The sequence below is a fragment of the Vombatus ursinus genome, unplaced genomic scaffold (genome assembly GCF_900497805.2).
Source record: "Vombatus ursinus unplaced genomic scaffold, bare-nosed wombat genome assembly UNPS02014775.1, whole genome shotgun sequence".
Lineage (NCBI taxonomy): Eukaryota > Metazoa > Chordata > Mammalia > Diprotodontia > Vombatidae > Vombatus > Vombatus ursinus.
The window spans coordinates 5916301-5941689 of record NW_020954553.1 but is presented as its reverse complement, the minus strand read 5'-3'; the positions used below and the strand labels follow the sequence as shown (position 1 = coordinate 5941689).

The following is a 25389-nucleotide window of genomic DNA, read 5'->3' as shown; positions in this document are numbered from 1 at the left end:
TGCCTGTGGGACTGATGAGTGAGCTGAGCAGCCTGACTCTCCACCTGCCTCAGATGGGCAGACATCCTACAGAATAGCCAACAACAAGAGAAGCTTGGCAGGCCTACAGGGATCTCTCATCAGCTCCCTCTGCTGCTTCTATCACATATACAGAAGGCATGCATAAATTAGAGGGAAGGGAAGGTACACCTTTCCAAGAATACTCTGCCTCCGAAAGGGCAGGGGTCACCTCTTCAGGGCCAAGAAAAATGCTCTTTCTAGATGAAGTTTGATTTGTTCTCCCCCAGAATGTCTAGAGGAGAAAGGGGGGCAGGACAGCAGCCCCTCTGGCTCCTGCCTTGGGTGAAAGACTGTTGGGCCCCAGAGCAGCTTGGCCCATAGGAAGAGGGGGGTGACTGAGGAGTCATCTTCATTCCAATAAACATGAATTCTGCCTGAGACAGCACCTTCAGCTGCTACTGCATTTGTGGAAAAGGGATTATGGGTGCCAAGAGCAGAGTCAGAGAGGAGACAAGAATGGGGAAGGAAATAACAACAATAACAACTAGCATTGATACGGCACTTTAATGTTTGCAAAGCACTTTACAAATATTATCTCATTTGATCCTTATAATAAGCTTGTGAAAAAGGTGCTACCCTTGTGTCCATTTTATGGATTACAAAACTGATGCTAAGAGGAGGTAAGTGACTTGCTCTGGGTCACTCAGCTAGTAAGTGTCTGAGTCAGAATTTGAACTCGGGCCTTCATTACTCCAAGTCCCCTGCTTTATCACCTACTTAGTGGAAACAGAAGTTTCTGTAAAAACTATACCCCACGTGGACATGAAGGGAAGTAGCCATCAAATCTGAACCCTCAACCAGTCTGCTAGTACAGTGGTGCCACCTGATTGGAGGCAGCTGGTCGGCAGGGTATAGAGCACTGGGCCTGAAGCTGGGGAAGACTTAAGTTCATATCCAGCCGTAGACACTTTTTAGCTGTGTGACTGGGGAAGTCACTTAATCTCTGTCTGCCTCAGTTTCTTCAACTGTAAAATAGGAATAATAACAGTACCCATCTCATGAGAATCAAATGAGATATTTATAAAAGTACTTAGCACAGTGCCTGCCATATTGTTGTTGTTCAGTTGTGTCCAACCCTTCATGACTCCATGGACTCTAGCATGCCAATATACTGTCCATAGGGTTTTTGGAAAATATACTGGAATGGTTTGCCATTTTCTTCTCCAGCAGATTAAGGCAAAAAGAGATTAAGTGGCATGCACAGGGTCACACAGCTAGCAGGTGTCTGAGGCCGGATTTGAACTCAGGTGTTCCTGACTCCAGGCCTGGGACTATTTCCACTGAGCCACGTAGCTGCTTCTAGTAGGTACCATATAAATATTTATTCCCTTCCCCTATAGGCCAAAAATCCCTTGGCTTAGGCCAGGACAAAGTCCTTCTTCCTGGACTACCTTTCTGACTCTATTTCTTATTACTCCCCTTCCATCCAGATTGGTCACCTAACTGTTTCTTCTATTCAACATTTCCCACCTCCGTGCTTTTCCCTGCATCTAGCACACCCCCTCCTCATCTCCACCTCTTAGAATCTTTAGGTTCCTTAAAGGCTTTATTCAGGTACCGCTTCCTTCAAGAAATCTTCCCTGATCCTTCTAATGGCCAGGACTCACTTTTTTCCTGAAATTACTTTGTATTTGTTTCAATTTTGTCTTTGTATCTATGGCATCTAACACAATACACAGAGTAGATGTTTAATAAATGATAACACCATAATTGGGTGGGGTTTTTTGGTGTTTTTGTTTTCCAAAAAGGAATTTAGAAAAATAACAAATGACAATGTATATAGATAGATACATAGATAAAAGCATTGTTAACTGCTCACTTAATATAGGCCAGGCTGAACTCTGGCAAGATAACAACAAACAATCCATTCAGTCATTGCCCTCTAGGACCTCTCTCAGTTTTGTAATCCATAAAATGGACACAAGAGTAGCACCTTTTTCACAAGCTTATTATAAGGATCAAATGAGATAATATTTGTAAAGTGCTTTGCAAACATTAAAGTGCCGTATCAATGCTAGTTGTTATTGCTGTTATTTCCTTCCCCATTCTTGTCTCCTCTCTGACTCTGCTCTTGGCACCCATAATCCCTTTTCCACAAATGCAGTAGCAGCTGAAGGTGCTGTCTCAGGCAGAATTCATGTTTATTGGAATGAAGATGACTCCTCAGTCACCCCCCTCTTCCTATGGGCCAAGCTGCTCTGGGGCCCAACAGTCTTTCACCCAAGGCAGGAGCCAGAGAGGCTGCTGTCTTCCCCCCCCTTTCTCCTCTAGGAAGGACACCTGTTTAAGGCTATGTGATACTCCACCAGACCTGAGGGAAAAGAGCCTAGAATCCAGCTGAGGAGAACTGGAAGGGGGAGGGGTACATCTAATGAGTGTGGTTTTCTTGGAAGTTGGACCTCAAAGCTGGCTCAGCTTCCTTGCATGCTGGGCACTCCACATTCCACTAGCCTTGTTCTCTGCCCCCAAAAATCGATTCCTGCAGGGGCAGAACTACCTCCAGTTGGAACCTAGGCTCTTTTCCCTCAGGTCTGGTGGAGCACCACATAGCCTTAAACAGGTGTCCTTCCTACTCAATTCTCTCTGATCCTCAGTTCCCTGGCTGAGCTCTGTCACAGTATCAAACACTGCCATACTGTTGTCCTATCAGGACGCCCTTCTGACTTTCGGTTTTCTGTGGCATTGGGGTAAGGGGGGTAGAACTCAATTCTAGTGCAAACCTGTGGATTGGCTTGTACCATTCTGGCAGTATTGTAGACCATAGGGAAAGGGTGATGAGCCAGTGAGTTAGGGGTTAAGGGTTACCCTCCTCTGCTATTAATTCATCAGGTTTTTACCTTTTTTACAGTTTGGGGCATCCAAAACCATGGAGACAACTCAAATTGCTTTATATCTTATGCATAATTCTTATTTTGCAAAGGTTTTTAGAGGTTATAAGGATCTGAGATGTCTAGTCCACCATGTGACCCAGTTTCCTGTAAAGCACTTTGCAAACATTGAAGTACTACATAAAAATGCTTAATGTTACCTTTAATCTAACCAGAGATGAAGGACACAGTCTGCTGAGGAGAAAGGGATGACACAAAGCTCTCCATTTATTTTCCCAGAATCAGCCATCCACACGAGCCCATCCTTGAAGTTGATGCTACCCTTGGGGCAGAAGAAAATGCAGCAAGGCCTCCCTCATCTACCTAGCACACAAGTATGGACTTTACTGTATATCCATGATCCCTGGAGACAGCTCCAGATAGGACAGTCCTGCTCTTCCCAACTCCTAAAATGGTCTCACTTTCATTTCCAGTTTCACTCCTCAGTGACCCTATTTCACCTCCCACCTGAGGGCCCCTCCAATCCCACATTAGGTCTCAACCCATTCCCAGAACTAGAATGACTAACAAAAGCTAGGTCCAAAAAACACGTCATGACTGTTGTGGCCCAGCTGCCAGCCCAACCCACTTCCCTATGTTCTCTAACTGCTGAGTTTCAACTAAGTGGTGTAGTAAGTGCTGGGCTTGAAGCCAGGAAACCTGAGTTCAAATTCTACCTCAGAATCCTACTAGGTGTGACCCTGGGCAAGCCACTAACCTATCTCAGCCTTCATTTCTTCATCTGTTAAATGAGGAATTGGGCTCAATGATCTCCAAGGTCCCTTTAGGCTCTAAATCTATGATCCTATGACTCCTATCCCTTACCCAGATCACTGTTTTATGAGATGTCCAGGATGCGTGCTTCATTGCTGGCTCTGCCACTCACTCTCCAGACTTCTCCACTCCCTGGCCAGCAGCCTTACCCTTTGTGTCCAACCACAACCCCCCTCTCGGTCTCCAACTCCCCTTCTTATGATGTCTTCCCCCATTAGAATATAAGCTCCTTGAGGGTAGGGACTGTCATTTGTGCATGTATTTGTATCCCCATTGATTAGTGAAGATAGTGAGCACTCTATGTAAGACCAACTATACAAGGCCAATAATAAAAGCACAGACAAATCCCTCTAGGGACAACAGTAGGGACAACGTCATTTTATCACAGGGGCCCCTTACCCATAATTTTCATTCTAAACCATGGCTAGCAGTACCTGTGGAATGTTTGCATTTGCTAGAGGAAAAGCTGAATCAGGTCTTTACCAGACCTACACTAGAGCAAGGAAAATCACTCCCATCCAGCACACACAAATTAGCCTGAAGTGTTTTTTAACTCTCCAAAAAGAAAAAACAAAAAACAACCAAAGATTAATCATTCAGGGACAGCTGGGCAGCTAGGTGGTACAGTGGATAGAGCACTTGACCTGGAATCAAGAAGACTCATCTTCCTGAGTTCAAATCTAGCCTCAGACACTAGCTATGTGACTCTGGGCAAGTCATTTAACCCTGTTTGCCTCAGTTTCCTCGTCTATAAAATGAGCTGGAGAAGGAAATGCCAAACTGCTCCAGTATCTCTGCCAAGAAAACCCCAAATGGGATCACCAAGACTCAGATACAACTGAAAACTGACTGAACAAAAAGGCTCTTCTCCCTTAAAAGATAAGATAAGTCTACCCTGGAGGTGTACTAGCAGGAAAGAACAGAGCACATCAATGTATAAGAGAAAATCCTAGACAATAAGAGAATTTCACGTCACTTATGTCTTCCCCTCTATGAGAATGGTGCTGGTTCCTTTATTAGGGTCATATCAACGCGTAATCTAGAGACAATGCTGTAGAATGTAAGCTCCCAGAGGCCAGGGACCATTTCATTTTTTTCCCCTTTTGTACTCCTCAGGATCTAGCACAGCATCTGGCTCATAGGAGGAATTTGATAAGTGTTTATTGAATTGGATTGGTAAGCAGAGGTCAGGTTGGACATTCATCCCTCTTCCGAAAGATTATCCCTATATTTCATAGTTAACAGTCAAGGCTTTTGTGATATCAAAGAAACCCCCATGTAAAGATTTATGTTGTTGCTTTTCTGGTTCAAGGGCAGAGAGAATCATGTTTACTATGCTCTAAACTCATGCAAATACTAGAAGGATTTTATCTATAAGGATAAAGAGTCAATCTAGAATTCTCATGAATCTTATTGTAGGAAGTGAAAGAGGAAGACAGTCCTCTAAAATTCCCATGATTTGACTTTTTCTGAAGAAATGCACAGTGATAAAGCATTTATTACTATCTCACACAGAAAAAGAAACACTCCCATGGAATGAAAATCAATAGCTCCTCCACATGGATGGATGGAAACTGGTTCTTTGATCCTTTTTTGCTGAATATTCATAAAAAATCCTGGGACACTCTCATCATTTCAGAGCCATAATGGGAGGATACAGGACCAACTTAAGGACAAAACAAGAATTCTGTCTCATCCAAATGCTTTACTTTCCTCCCTTTCCTCTATTCGCTAGCTCTATTCCTCTTTATCAAGGACTGGTGACAGTCATTCTCCGATGTGTCCTCTGTGTGACTATATCTTGAAGGAAAGGGTCTTTAAATGGGCTGTCTTGTCACCCATATATTACCTTTAACTGGAAATCCTCTGATCTCAAAGTAGGGGAAGGGAATAAGCTTTCATATAGTGCCTACTATGTCTCAGGCACTGTGCTAAGTGCTTTACAAATACTATCTCATTTGATTTTTACAACAATCCTGCAAAGGAGGTACTATTATTATCCCCATTTGGCAACTAAGGAAACTGAGGCAATCAGGGTTAAGTGACTTGCCCAGGGTCACTCAGCTAGTAAGTGTCTGAGGCTGGATTTGAACTTAGGTCTTCCTGACTTCAGGCCCAGTACTCTATCTACCATGTCACCGAGCTACATCCAGGATCTTGATAATGCCCAAGAATCTGTCAATGTCCTGTTTATGCCATCTTCTATTACCTGGAAGCCTTTGAGAATATCTGGATGACTATTAGTCAGGACTGTCATATAGTCCATTCTTCTTTCAGGTTTGGGTAGGACAGCTAAGTGGCTCAGTGGATAGAACACCAGGCCTGGTGCGAGGAAGACCTGAAGCTATAGAAATGTTATCTAGTATTTTTATTAGGTAGTCACTGTTAGTCAAAAAAATCACAAGTCCGTGAGACATGGATTGCAACTGGATTTATTACAAAGAAATGAACATGCATGTGGAATTCCTAACACCACTGAGGACCCTTCCAAATCTGTGATTCTGCAGTTCTGTGATCTCTGTTATACTCCACGTTTTGCTTTAGACCACTGCTTTGGCATACCAATGCTTGATTATATTTCATATTGAGTCAATATCAGTTTGTCACAACCCAAAGGTTCCTTATTGATAAGCAACCAATTTGGGGATATTTCACTCATCTTCACTGATTCAATCTTAACCACTTACAGTAGCCAATCCAAGAGCTTCTTAGCAGGTGTTGCTGATAAAAATTAAATTAAGCAAATCTCTGTGCTTATTGATATTCTTCCGAGGCTTTTAGTTAGACTCTAAATTTATCTGAATCTTTAGATTTTTCAATGTTCCTTTTCTATCACCATTATTTCTTCTGTTGTCTTTATTTTGGGGCTAATTGGAGGACGGTAAGTGAGCAAACCAAGTTGAGCAACAGTCCCCAACTCTGCACTGCTCATGCAATATGGATAGCTTTCCTGTTCTAAGCATCCACAGCATAGAGAGTTGAGTAAACACCACTCACTGCTGAGAGTGTGGGGGTTGCCATGACACCTCACACTTGTTTTTATGACAGAAGAGCACGTTGGTATTAGTGAGTCCATGCTCTGCACACTGACTCAAGAGGATGCTATGAGAATGACCTTGCCCTGTGCTTCCTGAGCCTTCTTCTAACTATGGCACTAAAATTGCCAACTAGGTGATTAGGAGATGAGATCTCCTCAGAATATCAGAAAGATTTAGGTTGAGACTAGAATATTCTCCCCTCAATTCTAGCAGCACAAGTGTGAGTGTTGGAACACAAATGCCAAGGATGACATTGCAACTGTCCCCTGCCCATTTTAGGCAGGAGACCCTAAGACTTTCATTAATGCCAACTGAAGAGAATGAAAGGTGATGGAAAACTGGGGTGGGGGGATATTATGAGTTTCTAGAATAAAGCCTTGGTTGTCCAGAGCCCTCAGGGAGTAGACTGTTCAGGAGAGCTGAGTGATCCAGATTGCTGAGACTTCAATGATAACATTTAAGTAATTAAAACATGAATACCACCCTTGCCTTTTATATCAATCAATCAATCAATCAACAAGTATTTATTAAGCACTTATTCTGCTCCCTGGCACTGTGCTAAGCACTGCAGATACAAAGAAAGGCAAAAACACAGTCCCCGCCCTCAAGGAACTCAAATTCTAATGGAGCAGACAACATGCAAACAACTGTGTGCACACAAGATACTGACAGTGTAAATGGGAGAAGATCTCAAAGGGGAGGTATTGACAGTGGGTGGGTAGGAGGACTGGGAAAGGCCTCCATCATAAGATGGGATCTGGGGGCAGCTAGGTGGCACAGTGGATACAGCACTGGCCCTGAAGTGAGGAGGACCTGAGTTCAAATCCGGCCTCAGACCAAACACTTGACACTTACTAGCTGTGCGACCCTGGGCAAGTCACTTAACCCCAATTGCCAAAAAATTTTTAAAAATTAAAAAAAAAAAGAAGGTGGGATCTGAGCTGCAACTTGAGGGAAGCCAGGAGGTGGAGGTGAGGAGGGAGAGCATTCCAGGCACAGGAAACGGTAGATGAGAAGGCATGAGATCAGATGGAGTATCAAGAATGAGAAACGGCAAGAAGACCAATGTCTCTGGACCAAATAATATGTGAGGAGATAAAGCATAAGAAGACTGGAAAGGTAGGAAAAAGCCAGGTTCTCAAGGGCTTTAAAAACCAAACAGAATTTTATTCTCTATTCTGGAAGTTAATCAGACACCAATGGAGTTTATTATGGGGGGGGGGCAGGGAGAAGGGGTGCTGACATGGTCAGACCTGTGCTTTAGATAGATCACTCTGGCAGTAGAGTGAGGAGACCCTAGAGGGAGGGAGACCAAGTAGCAGGCTGTTGCAATAGCACAGGTAAGAGGAGGGTAACGAGGGCTCGTGAAATACAGAGGATGATCCTTCAGAAGAAGGATGGATGTCCACCCTGACCTCTGCTTACCAATTCAATTCAGTTCAATCAACATTTACCAACACTGCACCAACGTGGCCAACTGAAATTTTACAAAATCCTAAGTTCTTTAAAAATTATTATTTTAACTAATTCGTATGGAAATCTTTCCAAAACGTATTACTACACGGTTCCCTGCCTTCTTAAATAGAATACAATAGCCACAAGTTACCCTTTTCTGAATGACTCAGGACCATAAAGCTGAGTATCCATAATTGTACTGTGCTGTGTAGCGTGACTACTGATGTTCACAGGGCCTCCAGAAAGGTACAGAGAGAGCTGTGAGTCCCACACACTCAAAGGCCTTGAGCCATTATGCTTTTTGAGCTCTTATGTCAGCTTTAAATATATTTTCTCCATATTCTCCCTATGTGATTGTCATTCCTCACTGCTGTCTGCATGTCTTCCTGAAGCAGCCTTTCTTCCCTCCCCACCCCCTTCTAATTTGCCACATCTAATCTACTAAGGGCTTAGGAAAGAGACAAGGCCATGCAGGGTATTGGAAAGAGCCCTGAAATTGGAGTCTGCCCAAATCCTCACTTTGATACCTATCAGCTATGTAACCATGAGGGCGTTACTTAACCTCTCTGACCCTCAGTTTCCTCCTCTGTGAAATGGCGATAATGCTTCTCAGACTACCTACAGCACAATATGATTGTAAGGAAGGAGCTTCTTGACCTCAAAGTGCTCCATAAGAATAATAATGACGATGATAGATCACATTCCTATAGCATTTTAAAGTTTGCAGAATACTTAATTGATGTTAAATCATTTGAGTCTCACTACCTCTGGGAGGTAGATACAACCAGTATTATTGTCCCAATGTCACAGATGAGGAAACCAGACCACAGAGAATTTAAGTGATTTGCCCATGGCCACATGGCTAGTAAAAGTCCCAGGTGAGACTAGAACAGAGGTTTTCTGGATTCCAAGTCTAGTATTCTATCCACCTTAGCATGTTGCTTTATCCAATGCAGTCCAATCCAATCCAGAAAGCATTTATTTGCACCTACTGTGTACAATAGGAAGAGAATACTAAGAACTAAGGGGAATCATAACCATAAGTTGATAAAAGTCAGAGTGGTTCAGAGTCAGGGAGTCTCAGGATCAAGTCCTACTTTTGACCTTGGCAAGTGTAATCCAAGTCTTACTTAACCTCTCAGGGCCCCAGGCAACTCTCTGACTATAAATTGCAGAACAGTTGTCAATATGTATTGGTGGAGGGAATTTCTTCACTGGAAATTCTCTCCACCTGTGAAATCACAAGACAAGAAATGATATATTACATTTATGCACAGCCTAAAGGTAGCTCACATTCACATATCCAAAATGGAACTCACTATGGTCCTCCCTATAGTCACCCCTCTTCTAAACTTCCCTATATCTATCCAAGGCACCACCATCCTTTTGAGAACTCAGGCTACAACCTTGGAGTCACACTTGACTCTCTACTCACCACCACCAGGTCTTATCTATTCTACCTCCACAAAATATCGTGTATCCATCCTATTCTATCCACTCACACACCATCTTATTTTAGGCCTTGATCAATTCTCAACTAGACTTCTGCCAACAGCCTCCTAATTAGACTCCTGGCTTCCAATCTCTCTCTTCTGCAATTTGTCCTTCACACATCTTACCAAAATAATTTTCCTAAAGTCTGACCACATCATTTCTTTGCCCAAGAACCTTCAATGGCTCCCTATTGCCTCTAGGATAAAAATAAATAAAATATTTAGCATTCAAATCCCTTGATAATCTGGCTTTATTCTACCTTTCCAGATGGCATGGTGCAAGGGCAAAAGCATTTTCCTTAGCATGCTAAACTTGGAGTCAAAGGTACCAATTTTGAATTCTTGCTCTAACAAATACTACCACTGTGACCTGGGGAAAGTGATCTAATCTCTCTGGGCCTGATATGTAAGATGAGGGGGCTGGGTTAGACAGTCCCTGAGGTTCTTTCCCATTCTAAATCCATGATCCTATGAACTTCCACTTTCTCTTCCTCTCATGTGCTTCTAAACTCTTTGCACACTAGCTTCCAACTTCATTACTCAGCTGAAAGTGCTCACTCCCAAATTATCAATAACCTCTTAATTACTAAAGCTCATGTTCTTTTCTTCACCTGGAGTCCATGAACTTTTCTACATAGAGAGACATAGATAACAATATTTCAATATAATTGGCTTCCTCTGCAATGTATATTATTTTATGCACTTAAAAACCTTATTCTAAGAAGGGATCAATCCATAGACTTCTCCACATATCCAAAGGAGTCCATGATACAAAAGAGGTTAAGAACTGATCGAGACCTACCTACAGCATCAGGCATCATTGTTAGCCATGCTTTTCTCTTGGTAACTCTTGCCTCTCTGGGTTTTGTGACAATGCTCTCCCTATGTTCTCCTCTTACCTGACCGATGGCTCCTTCTCAGCCTTCTTTGCTGGATCATCATCCATGCCACAAATCCGTGACAGCGAGTGGAACGTATTTCTCTTTTCTCTATATACTCTCATACTTGGTGACCTGCCCATCTCCCATTGGTTTAATCATCATCTCTATACATATAATTCCCAGATCTACATATCCAGCCTTAGTCTCTCTCCTGAGCTCAAGAAATACCTCACCAGCTGCCTATTGGACATTTTAAACCGGGTGCCCACAGACATCTCAAATCCAACATGTCCAAAACTAAACTAGTTATCTTTCCCTCACCTCTTCCTCTTTCCGAATTTTCCTGTTTCTATAGAGGGCATCACCGTCCTTCCCATCACTCAGCCTTGCAACCTCAGTTTCATACTCAGCTCTTCACTCCCACTCAATCCATATATCGAATCAGTTGCCAAAGCTTACTGATAGCAATATAAGAACAACAACAATAACACTTATATAGTTCTTTGAATGAGAACTTCATTTGCAAAACACTTTAACAATATTTGCAAAGCATTTTACAAGTAGTATATTGTTATTGTTATATGTGCCAAGCACTTTGTAAATATATTATAATTATATTTTGTATTTTAGAATATTCTTTGATATTTGATATTTCTACCTCCATAATATCTCTTCATCCATCTCCCTGTATCCATTCATAGAGCTGCCCTTCTAGTTTGGGTCTTTATTGCCTCTACACTGGGCTATTAAAATAGTCTCCTAATAGGTCTCCCTGCCTCAAGTCTGTCCTCGCTCTAATCTACCTTCCGCATAGCTGCCAAAGTGATTTTCCCAAAGTGCAGGTCTGACCATATCACTCCTCTCCTCAATAAACTACAGTGGCTCCCTATTCTTTTCAGGAAATGGTATTTAAAGCCCTTCCCAGTCTGGCCCCAATCTACCTTTCCAGTCTTTTTATATATTACTGCCCTCCAAGCACAGTACAGTGCAGTTCAAATGGCTTCTTGCTGCTACTCATGCAGAATATTCCTTTTCTCCTGTGCTTTTGTGCCCTCCCTCTGTTTCCTTTGAGGCTTGACTCAAATGCTACCTTCTATGCAGGACTTTCTTGAGCCCCTCAGACATTAGTGCTTCCCCACCTCCTCCAAGGTTACCTTTGGATGTGCTTTATGTATGCCTCTATAAAGCATGTTCCCTCTCCCATCAGGTAAGCTCCTTGAGGGCAGAGAGACTTTTGCTTTTGTCTTTGCATCCCTTATATACCAAAAATGGCAAAATATCCAAATTCTTTTAAATTTTTAAAATTTTATTATTACTTTTTTTAATTTTGAAGGCAATCAGGGTTAAGTGACTTGCCCAGGTTCACATATCTAATAAGTGCCTGAGGTCATATTTGAACTCAGGTCCTCCTGACCTAGCACTGTGCCTGACACATAGTAGGTGCTTTTAAAGTGCCTGTTGATTTATTCCACCTTCGACCATTCTCCCTTCCAGAGAACTTAGTATTCCCTGACCTTGCCATTCCATCTCCCACTTCTTTTGTGACCTTTGCACATGCTCTCCTTCCCCAATCCATCCCTTAGAGTCCCAAGATTCCTTCGAGGCTTAGCTTCTGCATCTTGGCCTTTCCTGATCCCCTTGTTGTTAGTTCTAACAACTGATGCTGTGAAGGTAGAAATGCCAAATAGCACATGCATGTGATAACTCGAGTTATCATACGTCTACTGATCTGTTTATATGCTGCAATCTCCCAGGGAGAATGGAAACTTCACGGACTATTGCTTTGCATCCCCAGTTCACAGCTTAGAACCTCAGACAGAGCAGGTACATGAGGCACTGGACACTGGGTAGTACAGTGGATAAAGCACCAGACTTGTAATCAGGGAGAAAAATGAGTTCAGATCCAGCCTCAGACACTTACTAGCTGTGTAACCCTGTCCAAGTCAATTAACTTGTTTGCCTCAGCTTCTTCAAATGTAAAATGGAGAAAATAACAGCTCTTACCTCCCAGGGTTGTTGTGAAAATCAAATGAAAGAATATTTGTAAAGCACTTAGCTTAGTGCCTGGAATACAGTAGGCACTACATGGATGTTAGCTATTAGACACCTAAGTGGTGCCATGGATAGAATGCTGGGCCAGGAGTCAAGAAGACGTTAAGTTCAAATCTAACCTTAGATACTCACTAGCTGTGTTATTCCCAGCAAGTCACTTGACCTCAGTCTGCCTCAGTTTCCTCATCTGTAAAATGGGGATACTATCGTCTACCTCCCAAGGTTCTTGTGAGGATCAAATGAGATAGTATATAATATTTGTAAAGACCTTAACAAAGTACCTGGCATGTAGTTAGGTGCTAAATAAATGATTGTTTCTTTAGACTGAGAGCTTCTTGAGGACAAGTCCTGTCTTTTGCCTTCTTTTATCCCTTCAGTAGGTGCCTGGGACATAAGTAGGTGCTATATAAATATTGATTGATTGATTGATTGATAACTATGTCATTCTTCTGTTCATAAACTCCAGTGGCTCCCTAGGATCAAATACAAACTATGGTGTGGGGCCCCTGAAGCCATTCATAACTTGGCTCCAACTCACATTTCCAGGCTTGCTATAGCTTACTTGCCTTCCCACACTCTCTGGTCCATTCTATGTCATTCGTGCTGCTCCTCACATAGGATACTTTACTTCTCATCTCCACGCCTTTGCACTGGCTGTCTCTCATGCCTGGAATGCCTTCCCTATTTATCTCTGCCTTTTAGAACACCTAGTTTCCTTCCAAGCTCAGTTCGTTTACCATCTCCTCCATGAGGTCTTATCTCAATCCCACAGTTCTTCAGGCCTTTCCTCCAAAATCATCTTGTATTTGTTGTATATAAACTTACATGTCCTCATATTATTTCCTCCAAGAGAATTTTAACTCCTAGAGGGTGGAGACTGTTTCATTTTTACCTTTTTAATCTCTAGCATCTAGCTCAGTGCCTGGTATATACATGCTTAATAAAAATGTTCAATTGATTAATAAACACTTAATGGATAGCTTTGAAGTTTTTATAACTAAACTTATAAAATAAGAGCAAAAAAAGCTCTGAGTAAGGGTCTGAGAGGCTTTGGCTCATGGACTTGGCAGTGAGAACTGGACTGCTCAGAGGCCATTGTCTTTATTTCCTGGTGCTCAGCCATGTTCAGGATGGGTCAAATCCCCCAGTAGCTGCATTTCAAATTGGATGAGGCATTGCCATTAGAGTATCCATGCATTTGAAAAGAACACCTTACTTTTCAATTAATCCAATTTCATAATCACAACATTCCCATGAAGTTGATAAGGCATGGATTACCATCCTTATTTCTCAGATGAGGAATCTGAGGTACAGAAACATTAACCACGGCAGAAGAGCCGAGACTAAACCTTGGATGTCCTGACAAACGATCGAAGGGTCCATCCTGCTAGACCCAAGATTTTTCTTCCTGCCATCCAGTCGCACCTTGGTAGCATTGAAACTGACTGCAGCGCTCCAAGTGTGTGAGAGAGAACACGGGGTAGTGGCCAGAGTACCAGCCACCAAGCTGGAAAAACCTCATTCTGAGACGCTGTCAGGGCTCTAGGGCAGAAGGCTTAAAGACATGGCCCACCGACCACATGTAGACCATAACACAAATGGGTATGACTCCAATCAGATTAAAATGTAGTTCCTAGCTGATTGTAATGTGTTGATATAGTAATAAAAGAAGAAATCTATAAACATGTATAATTTTCTAAGTTAATATGCGGCCCACAGAGATACTTATGTATGGCTTAGTGGCCCACATTTCCATTTGGGTCTGACGCTATCGCTGTCAGCAGCTCTCTTTCATTGTGGAGAAGTTGCTGGCATATATCTGTGGAGGGAGAGTCCTCATCTGAGAATTCCCCAGTACAGTCCCTATCCCACTATATCTATAGAATCCCAGAGATAGGAGGGGATGGGATGGGAGAGGGTTGAGAAAAGGATAGTCCAAGCTCACCAAGGAGGAAGAGAAGGGGCACACTGGTCATCTATATGGTGGTAAGAAAGCAATATGATTCCATACCCATCTGATTATTCAGACTTTTATTCACATGTCCCTTTTTTCCTACCATCCATTCATTTTCATGTGGGCTGGAACTTGGACCCAGCCAGGAGTTCAAATTCAGTGTATCTTCCTTCTGCCTGTCCCTTCCACAATTCTTCCTTGCTACTGAGGGATTATGACATGCAAACAGATTACTATATAAGCGATCATTTGAGAAGAGAGGGCCCTGACAGAGTGATCAGGAGAGGCTCCTTCTTACAGAAGGTGGCTCAGGAGTGGATGTGAGCTCTGTGCTGAGGTGGACCCCTTGTCCAAGGGCAGGGGGGTGGGGACACATAAGGTGTGCACCCCCAAACACAGGAAAAGCAGTTGCTGCTCACACACAGCTCACTTCTCAAGCAGAAGGCCCAGACTGCTGAACTGTCCTAGCTGCACTGAACGGTGGCTACTCCAGCCAAGATGGAAGAATGGCCGGCCCCTTGATCCAACTGTACCCCGGAGAAGTTCACACATGGCCTCAGAGGTGAACATAGTTGGTTTTACCTCCAGCAAAGCCACTGCCAACACTGTGAAACCTTAACCTAGAGCAGTATGGCACAGTAAAAGGCCTACTGGACTTGGAGTCAAGTGACCTGTGTCTCAATCAAGGCTCTGCTGCTTGACTCTGGGTGAAAATGGCCAAATCACGCAACCTCATGGGCCTGCCTTCCTCATTGGTAAAATAAGCAGATGGCCTCCAAGGCCCCTTTCAGCTCCTGGACTATCATTCTGTGAAGGCATGGTATCTATTTAAAAAGCCACAGTTGTAGAGTGGGGCTGCCCCCTTCTGAAGGATCCCACATGTCAACAATGCCTCAGTTCTCTAGGCACTGCACTGCTCTTATCTGAAGAAGAATTTACATTCACACAGTGATTGATCTAAGTTTTACCAAATGGCTCACATTGCTTATGTCATCATGATATCAAAAAGAATGCATTGTTATTCTTTGCATCCTAAGACCCTACATTTGGAGCTAGAAGGAACTTTTGATAAGAGGAGCATGGAGCACTGGACTTGGAGACGAAGGACCTGGGTTCAGACCTTGGCTTTACCATTTGCTACCTGTGTGACCTTGAGTAAGACAGCTCTTGGGGCTCACTTTTGTTATTTAGATGTTCAGCCCTGCCTGACTCTTCGTGACCTCATTTGGAGTTTTCTTGGCAAAGATAGTGGAGTGGTTTGACATTTCCTTCTCCAGCTCATTTTACAGATGAGAAAACTGAGGCAAACAGGGTTAAGTGACTTGTCCAGGGTCACACGGCTAGTAAGCGTCTGAGGCCAGATTTGAATCCAGGCCAGACACTCTACCCACTGTACCACCTAACTGCCAGGGGCTCACTTTGCTCTTCCATAAAATGGAAGGATTGAACTAGATGACCTTGAAGGTGCCTTTCAGCTCCCAATCTATCATAGATATAGAACTGGACTAGATTTGAATAGTTATCTAGTTCAAGCCCTTCACTTTTTTTTGGATGAGAAACTGAGGCATAGGGAATTTAAGTGGCTTGGCCAAGCCCACAAAGGTAGAGTGTGGCAGGACTGGAATTCGAACTCAAGTCCCATGACTCCAAGTCGGCCCCCTCCCCACCATACCGTGCTCCCTCTTCTTCCACAAAGGCTCCCTGGTTTCTGGTGTGTGTCCCCTCCCCCCTCCTCAGCTGAGGCTGGTGGCTCATGCCCACACCACTTAGCCACCACACTCTTAGAGACTACTTCATGAGTTGCTGTGGCCTAACAGTCGACCAGCTAGTGGCCAACCTTCAGATGATGCTCAGAGAGGCCGGGGCTCAGACAGATGCCTAGACCTGTTGGCAGGTCCATACTCAAAGCCTTTCAGGCCTGGCAGAAAGCTGCCAGGGCTTGTGCTCCATTGGCAGAACCCTTGGGAATCCCGCCAGGGTCATATCCAGGCCACAACAAAGCATCAGAGGGGCACTGTACCAGAGGAATAAGAAAATCTAACCTGTGCTTTCAGAGAGCTTTATGGTATAAAAGTGCCTTCCTTGCCTTGCCCCTGTGGGGTGGGCAGCCCAAGGATTACCAGCTCATCTAATAGATGTGGAAACTCTGCCCTGGACAAGCAAAAAAAAGTGATTTCACAAGAGCCTTTCGTTTCTGGATGGTGACAGCTCCCTTGCTTTGGACAAATGGGTGTGGAAGGTGGAGAATCTCATCAAATTTTAAATCAATAATATTTAATGGCTTGTTGCCACCAAGAGCCTCCAAAAGTCTGAAGAAAGAATAGGCTCAACATCTTAGCTGATGCTTAAATTCCATGTTCTAGTGCTTTGGCTCTCTGGCTCAACACATGACTTGCAGTTAGGCTTCCCTGGACCAACTGGGATAAGGGTAGGCAACCTCCAGTGATCAAGGAATAAAGCTAGTATGGACCTTCAAGGATGAACTAGGAGCTCACCAATCCAAGTTCTGAGCTAGATCAGAAAACGAGGCCCTGCAGAGTTGACTCCAGCCTTCTTCAGGGGCCAGAGGGGAGAGGCAGGCAAGTTTTGGATGGGAAAGTACCCACTGAAAGATCAGATGAACAGTTGCCTACTGCAAAGAGGGGCAGGGACAGGGGGCAGGGGGAGGAGCCAAGAGAATCATCCTCAGCCCGAAAGGAACTCAGGTGGGGTAGAGTTTTTGTGCATGAACCCCGAAGACCCAAGTTCCTCCAGTTAGTCCTTGGGTGAACACATCTTGGTTCTTGACCCACTGCCACTGGTCCCTCTCTTCCCCTGGCCCAAATCACAGAAAGAAAACTCCAGATTGCAGGACCAAACTTTCTCTGTTTGGAAAAAGGATATAGGAGTGAAATACATAAGTGACATTTTAGCATGCATCTGGAACATAATTTTAGATTACATAATCACACAGTTTGAACTGAACCTTTTTGCAGTGTTGAGCTCAGTGTGAAATGAAATATGTATGTGTCCATCTCTCTCTTACACACACACACACACACCAGATACAGACCCAGTTCAGCAGCAGTGAAACCCAGAACCTGGTTAAGGTGGCCAGTGTCAATCACCACCATAAACAGCTGCCAATTGGTGGCCAAGAGCAGAAGCCCCAGCATCTTCGGAGAAAGGCAGCCAAGGCACTACAGAGGGACATGGCAGAAGAGATGCCCAAACACATCTTCAGAGCCCGCCACATCCTAACCGGGGCACCAAAGTTCAAGGAGGTCTCAGTGGGGAAGGGAGCGCTGATCTCTAAGGATGATACAGGCATACCATGAAATGGGCTCTCAAGAACATTCCCATCTAGGTCCTGTGTGTTACAAGACTTCTCTTGATGATAATCAAGGATCTTTTAAAAATTGGTGCAGAGTAAAATATTGCCTCTTAGAACCTATTTATCATCATCTAGCTTACTGGCCTCAAAAGACAGCAGAATATATTGCAGAAGTAGGGTGAAGTACCCAATTGGACCACACACATCCTTATTGGAAGCAAGGGGACACTATGATTTCCTTAAGGAAGTTGTTTGGGTTGTTGTTATTGGGGTTTTATTCAGGGGTGGGAGAGCTGGGGAGGGTGGGAGTGAGAAAAGAAAAAGAAAAAAAAAGTCCTCCTTGGCAGTGCCCTGCTTTGGCTACAGAGCATCATGGAGAAATCATTTTCAACTAACCAGGGGACTGATCTCACTGGAGTCAGGCTAAACAATTCTCCAAGCAAAGTCCAGGAACAGGAGAAGGAGATGCAGGTGCTGCCTGGGAGCAGTACATGTGTCCAACAGCTGAAGCTAATTAGGAAGGAGAGCCAACGGCAGCAAGCCGAGCACCAGAGCCCAGGGAGCTGCCTCCCCTCTCCCCGTCACAGCACACAGAGGGTTACAGTTCTGATGCACGCTGATTGACACCACTAAGGTTACTTGAGGCTTGCAAATCTCACCCATCACACCATGCAGAACAGTGAGATCAGCCCACCCAGGGAATACGGAGACACACACACACACACACACACACACACACACACACACACACACACCAGTCTGCCCCAACCCCCCTATACCCATCCACACAAACAGACACACAAACAGTTCAATGTTTCTGAAACCTGGCACCTTTAATAAGAAAGGCAAGGACAAAATGGAATCTCATCTCACTAGTCTATTTTCCCAGTGGCGGCAGCAAGGGAAGAAAAATAAATGCAAGGAAAGGAAAAGGAGGCATAGCTGTGGAAGAGAAAATCGGAGTCCCTACCTTTGCTCTGCATGAGAGGCTGGTCCTGTGGTCTCTGAAACACTGAGCTGGCCGTCCCCTCTTTCATGAACCAGTCCCATCTGTCAGGATTGTGTGCATTTTTTCATTAACACCTGTTTCAAGTGAGGGGTAAAAAAAAAATCTCATTTAAGGAATCTGCTTTTAAAAAAAATAATAATGCTCTTTGCGCGTGCACCCACACCCACCCACTCACACACACATACACACATACACACACACACACACACACACAACTGGATGCCCACAGGCATATGTGTCTGACTCCACACACATGAACAGTGAACAGATATGTACATTAAAGCACCAAACTGGGCAGTTGGATCATGGGAGAGCCTGTTGGTTGTGAGCATGCTCCAGCCAGGAACAAATCCATCCTCTCTTATTCCTCTGAATAAATATAAATCACGATCAGAAACCCAAACAGAAGCATCCCTCTCAAATTCCTGCTGCTGAAAAACACGGAATGAATTCAGGCTGCAGACGCAGAATCTAATCAGCAGCTGTTTTCTGAATCCAGAGCCAACCAAAGCCCCGCTTGTCTTTTCCACTATGAGTCCAGGCCTTTTTTTTTTTTTTTGAAAGAGGTTTTAACCTTTTAAAGATACAGTACACCAATTATCACTTCTGAAGAGCTGTCACTCAGGGCCCAGGAAACAAGGGCCCAACAGAAGATAGCAGACTGTACTGGTTCCAGGGCTCCTTTTATCAATGCCTTTAAAATGCATGCAGAAGAGGAGTATAAAATATGCACACCTTCATCCTTCCCAGACAGAGTCTTTTGACAGAGAAAATAGCATGTTATGTAAACAATTAAGATGCCACAACTCTACAGCACACACATCCATCCATCACCACTGACAGCAGCACATGGCAGTCCACGCTTCCCATCCCTCAAGGACGGCTACAGAAATACAAAGTGATGGAGCCCAAACAGAAGTCATGGGTGGTACATTGGCATCACATGGTTAAACTCTATTCCTAGGGTTTGCCCTAGCTGAGACCTCCTGTCTTCAAGCTAAAGAATTTCCCCTATTTCTAAATTAAAGTTTCTTCCAGGGCCAGGGTCCCTGCTCCAAAAACCTCCTTCCCACAAGAATTTGCAATTAATATTTCCACCCAGACGATTCTCAGACTTCAGAGTCCAACTTTACTATTCTCCCTGGCTTTGCCAAAGTGACAGATTTGTAAGGCTGGGGAAGGGGCAGGATAGAGATAGGAGTGGGACCACAGGGACCCGACCCAAGAGAAAGAGCTATTTGCCAATGACTTCAGCTGTCTGGATGACACTGTATGCCAGCAACATTTGTGGGGTTGAGGGTGATAAGGAGGAATAAAGAAACAAAGCCCTAAATAAAAATCGAGGTTTGCTTTTTTTTACATCCCTTCCAATCTATGCATAACAGCAAACACTGGTGGCAGACTGAGCCCTACAGAGTGATGCCCCCACATGGCTAAGCTGCCTGCTTCTCACCTAATGCGCATCTATCACCTTCTTACCTGAGCTGTCACACCAGGAAGAGTCTCACTGCCATCCCCTGAGGCAAGTTCATTTAGCACCTAGCCTTCTGGTTAGAACAGAGCCCTCTTTCTCCCTTGGCTGGCCCTGTCAGGCAGACAGACCATTAGAATCATGGAGCAATCCACTCTATTTCCCACCCACCTCATCCCTTCCCCCCCTCCCCATTCCCCATACACACTCCTTCCCTCCCCTCCCTTCCAGGGCTCTTTAGCAGAAAATTATCATATTTCATGTGTCTTCGCTCCAGCTAGCTGGCCATCCCACTGATTGGCTGGTGCCTCGCAAACAGAGATGCCAAGGGCCAATCAGCAGCAGGGCTGGTTCCCCAGAACATCTCCAGCACAGACCTGAGCTCAGCAGGCTTATAGTGCAGAGGGGCAGACCCACCAGCTGGGAGCCTGTCACTCTTCCTCCCTCCCTGCTCCAGCCCCCAATGCCCGAGCCCGCCTGCTTCTGTATCAGTGGGGCTTGGGAAACACAGGTGACTCTTTCGGGCTCGTCTAAGAGCGAGAAGGAAATTCTGGGTTTTCTCCAACTGCAACCAGAGGAGACTGATAGATCCTTATGCCCTCCCATAAGCTAATGCTTTTATCCTTCCCATTACCAAGGTTCAGAAAAAGCTTTGCTGGCAAAGTGGGGGCCCTCCTCTACTACTCTGCCCCTCCTTCCTTAAAAAAAGCCAGTAAGGATGTGTGAAAATGAGCTCCTTCTCCCCACATAGGAGTCCATCACCTGACATTACATGTTCAAAAATGAATCTGCATCTAATCACAAGGATGGCCAGGGCTTGTGGAGGTCACCCACTCCATCCCGCTACATCTCCCCCTCCCAAGCGCTGGACTGCACTCAAACTGCTTTACAGCAGTTGAAGCGCTCCCAAAGCACTGCTCTAGAAAAACACAGCCTCTGTTCCCTCCCATGGCCTTACATCTCAGTAGCAGACAACCCCTGCGATAAAGAATGTCTAACCTAACTCCTGTCTGCTGCAAGCGGGGCCCATTCCGTCTTGTGTTATTGTCAGCAAGGTATCCAGGCTCTGAGGCCCTGTGACAAATGTGACATCTTTCTAACAAGTCTCACCTCAGTCTATTCTCCTAAATGACTAGAACCAGTTCCCTTTGGCTCTTTTTGGTTTCTTGATAGATACTATTTTTCAAAGCATTAATTGGCCTACTGTTCTTCTGTGGACGTCTTCAAGCATCACTTTAATTGTGAAGATGAGAATTCCAATCAAGGCTTGCCCAGTGTTGGAGGGATACATACAGAAGCAACCCTGCCTCCTATGAGGGGGAGCCATAATGTCCAGAAGGAGCAGCATGATCGAGCTCACATACTCTGCCCTAGTTAACCGACAGCTGGAATGGTGTGTTCAGGTTGGGGCGTAGTGTTTTAGGAAGGACATTGACAAGCTGAAGTAAATCCTGGAGTAGCATGACCACCATAGGAAGGGGCTAGACATAGGGGAACGGAACTTTAATGTCCTAGAGTAAAGAAAAGCAGGTTCCCCATTCCTCCTGTAGCAGAGGTCACTGTGAATCAACCAATAAGCATCCAGAGTCTACTATGCGCCATCAGATACCGGGGGAAGGGATAGGAGGGTGGTACAAAGACACAAATTAAACAGTCTTGCCCTCAAGGAACTTGTATTCTCTAGGGGAGACAACATAGACACATAATACCTACATATACATTTATACATATAAACATAGGTACATACAGATATAAAATATAGACAACTTAAAAGTGTATGTATATATACACACACACACGCACACGCACGCACACACACAGTTGATATATGTGTTATATATGTATGTATGTATATATATGTGTGTGTGTGTGTATATGTATGTGTTACATACAGAATAAATCCAAGGTAATGGGAGGGACAGCTCTAATAGCTATAGTGGGGTTAGAAGAAACCTCATGTTGGGGGTGGTACTTGGGTTTAGAAAGAGACTTGGGATGAAACACAGGACAAGTCACCAAGGATTAAAAAGGGGATCATCTTTTTAAATAGAAAAGGAGATGGCTTTGTCAATCACAGACTAACAAATGAGAGGGGGGGTAACTACGATAGTTATTAAGATGAATCCAATAAGCAATTGACAATCACCTAGAAGATAAGAGCCGTCTCAAAGCCTTTTACACCCTAAGGGAAAATATGTTGCCCTTCAGCCCTTCCCCAGACAGTTACATATAAAGTAAGACAGCACATTAGACAGGCAAGTAGAGTAGATGGTGCAGCAGGACTGTGCACTACAGGCAGAATTAGGAAAAAACCCTTTTGTGGCACCTCACCCTCACCTGACTTTCGGAAAAGATTAGCCTAGAACAGGGGTTCTTAACAAGGAGCCCATCAACTTTTTTAAAAAGTATTTTGATCACTGTATTTCAATATAATTGATTTCTTTTGTGATTCTGTATATCACCTCCAGATGCACGCCACCCATTCCACTTGAGAACAGCTCCAATTGTAAGGGAATTTTTCCTGATATCAAGCTTTAATTGGCCTCTTAGCTCTTGGATTTACTCTCTGGAGCTAAAAAGAACAAATTTAATCCCTCTTCCACCTGACAAAAGCCCCTCAAATCTTTGAACACAGCCATCATGTCCACCCCACCCCCAGTTTTCTCTTTTCAAGACTAACTATCCCCAGGTCCTTTAGTGATCTTCAAAACAGAGAAATTAAATTACATCTCCCATCCTAATTTCCCTCTTCAGGATGCTCTTCAGTTTTATCCATGTCCCTCCTAAACTGTGGCACCCGGAACTGAACGTAGATCCTAATAAATTGCTTATTGACTGACTGACAGACTGACTCACCACATGTAGTCTGATCAGAGACGGAAGAATACAGCAGGACTCCCAACTCCTTATTCCTGGAAGCTCTCTTAATGCAGCTCAAGATCTCATTAGAGTTGGTTTATTTGTTTTCTGCTTGCCACATCATACTGCTGACTCATATTGAGCTTGCAGGCCACCAAAACCCCCAGGTTTATTTTTTTTTTCAGGCCAACTACTTTCTTCCCATGCCTCCTCCATCCTGTAGCTGGGAAGAAAGACAAGAGCCCTACCCCACCCCTAAGTTGCCTATCTGTATCCTAAAAGGTATATTTGATATTCCTTCCCTAAAAGGTATATCTGTGCACTAATCATTGACACTCCATTTTGAGGGAGGCTAAATTAAGACCCTGAGTGGATGGTAAACTAATTTATCTTCATCAATCCCAATTCTGGGGAGCAGGGGCAATCTATCCCCTGCAAAAGAACCTAAAGAATTCCAGTGATCCAAGCTGGGCAACGTTGTATCTCTGAGGCTGGTCACCAAGGATCTTTTCTTGGAGAACATGACAATTTTCATGAGACCATTAGGGGGAGGAGATAATTGCCCTCCAGGACTTATACTAAACAGGAGGAGGAGCTTCAATTTGACTTCCTTTTAGGAATTCCCTCTGTGAATGTATCACTCATTAATTTATGTATGGCCTGTGACTTCCTTTGTGTAGGAAAGCTCAATGTTGGTACTCCCTTCATTGACACAGATAAACAACTTGTCTGCAACTGAGTCTTAGACACTGGTTTAAGGACATTGGGAGGTTAAGTGACTTGCTAACTTGTTCTCTCATAGCTAGAATGTGTTAGAAGCAGAAATTGAAACCATGCATTCCTGACTCCAAGGCCAGTCCTCTCCATTCACCATGCCATGTTGCTTCTCACAAATCTGATCCAACTGATGGAGAACCTTGCTAATGTTCACACTTGTCCCATTTTTCAGAATACCTTCAGTATCATACTTGATCCAGCACTGTATCAATCCAAAGGTCAGTCTGCCAGAGATCTCAGTCACCTACCCCAAAGTATGTGGGGGAGAGGGAAGCTGTCAGAAAGCCTGTGGACTTGACATACAAGGAGAGATTGAGCCACCTTCGGGCCCTTAGCTAGATAATTATATGTAAAGTAAAATAGCAGAGAAGATAAAGACAGGCACATTGACTGCTGACAGCAGCAGAAGGGATCAGAAGAACTGTAAACAGCAGTTTGGGTCCATTTAGTTAAGGGGCAAATAGACACATACATATACCATGATATCCCCCTAAGGCTATTACTATGTCACATGGAAGACAGTCTAATAACTGATATTCATCATAATAATGCTGAGTCTTTTAAGAAAGGGTAACGCATATTTGATATGCTTTGCTTGAGAAGGAAAGAAACCAAGCAAGCCACCATTTAAAAAAAAAAATCTGATCGGGGCCTTTTGTTTTTATATTACAGTCACTTTTGGAAATATCTTCCTTCTGGCACACCTCCCCTCCCCCCAAATTAGCTTCTGCCTCATAACAATAAAAAACTATTAAGCCAAAACACCAAGTAGCATAACCCCATCTGATGATGTATACACAATTCTGCCTTACTCTCTGCCAAGAAAAGAGAGAGAAAGATTTCATTACCTATTCTTCCTACCCCTGACTGGCTTTTCAGTAACTCAGACTTTGGCTTCCTTTAAGTAATATTTTCAGTTATAACGATGTAGTCATTTCATACATCATTTTTCTAATTCAGTTTATTTCACTCTGCATCAGTTTATACAAATCTTCCCAAGTTTCTCTGAATTTTCCATAATTATCATTCCCTACAGCACAAAAATATTCTATTACATTCACATAAAGTCCATGTGAGGTTTGAGGATCCTTATCCCAAGCCCTGCTCTCATGGAGGAATCTCACGTCCTGGAACAAGACTGAATCTCCCTTTCAGAGTTCTAAGAGCACCTTTGAGAGAATGAGGTGACTCTCTAAGGCCATTGGTCCCAATAAGTGCTCCCCATCAAGATTATCAGTTGAAAATCATGACAGCCAGCTTTAAGTAGTTTTTAGGAAGAGGTATGGCAGAAGACAAAACAGTATGAGCAGTTGGTACAAAACGGCGCCCCCCAAAGTCTGTTACACTTACTGTCCCACAAGTACATAGAGTGCATGGGAGATGGAG

General features: G+C 43.9%; 1 protein-coding gene across 3 annotated transcripts in view; it reads right to left on the bottom strand.

Annotated features, from left to right (window-relative positions):
* The window catches only part of HIVEP3 (human immunodeficiency virus type I enhancer binding protein 3), a 530360-nt gene that overhangs the window by 344350 nt on the left and 160621 nt on the right, over positions 1-25389 (bottom strand). For all 3 annotated transcript variants that reach the window (XM_027864564.1, XM_027864568.1, XM_027864565.1), the window contains one exon: positions 18858-18970. The gene's annotated coding sequence lies outside the window, so the exon portion shown is untranslated. The remainder of the gene's footprint in view (positions 1-18857; positions 18971-25389) is intronic.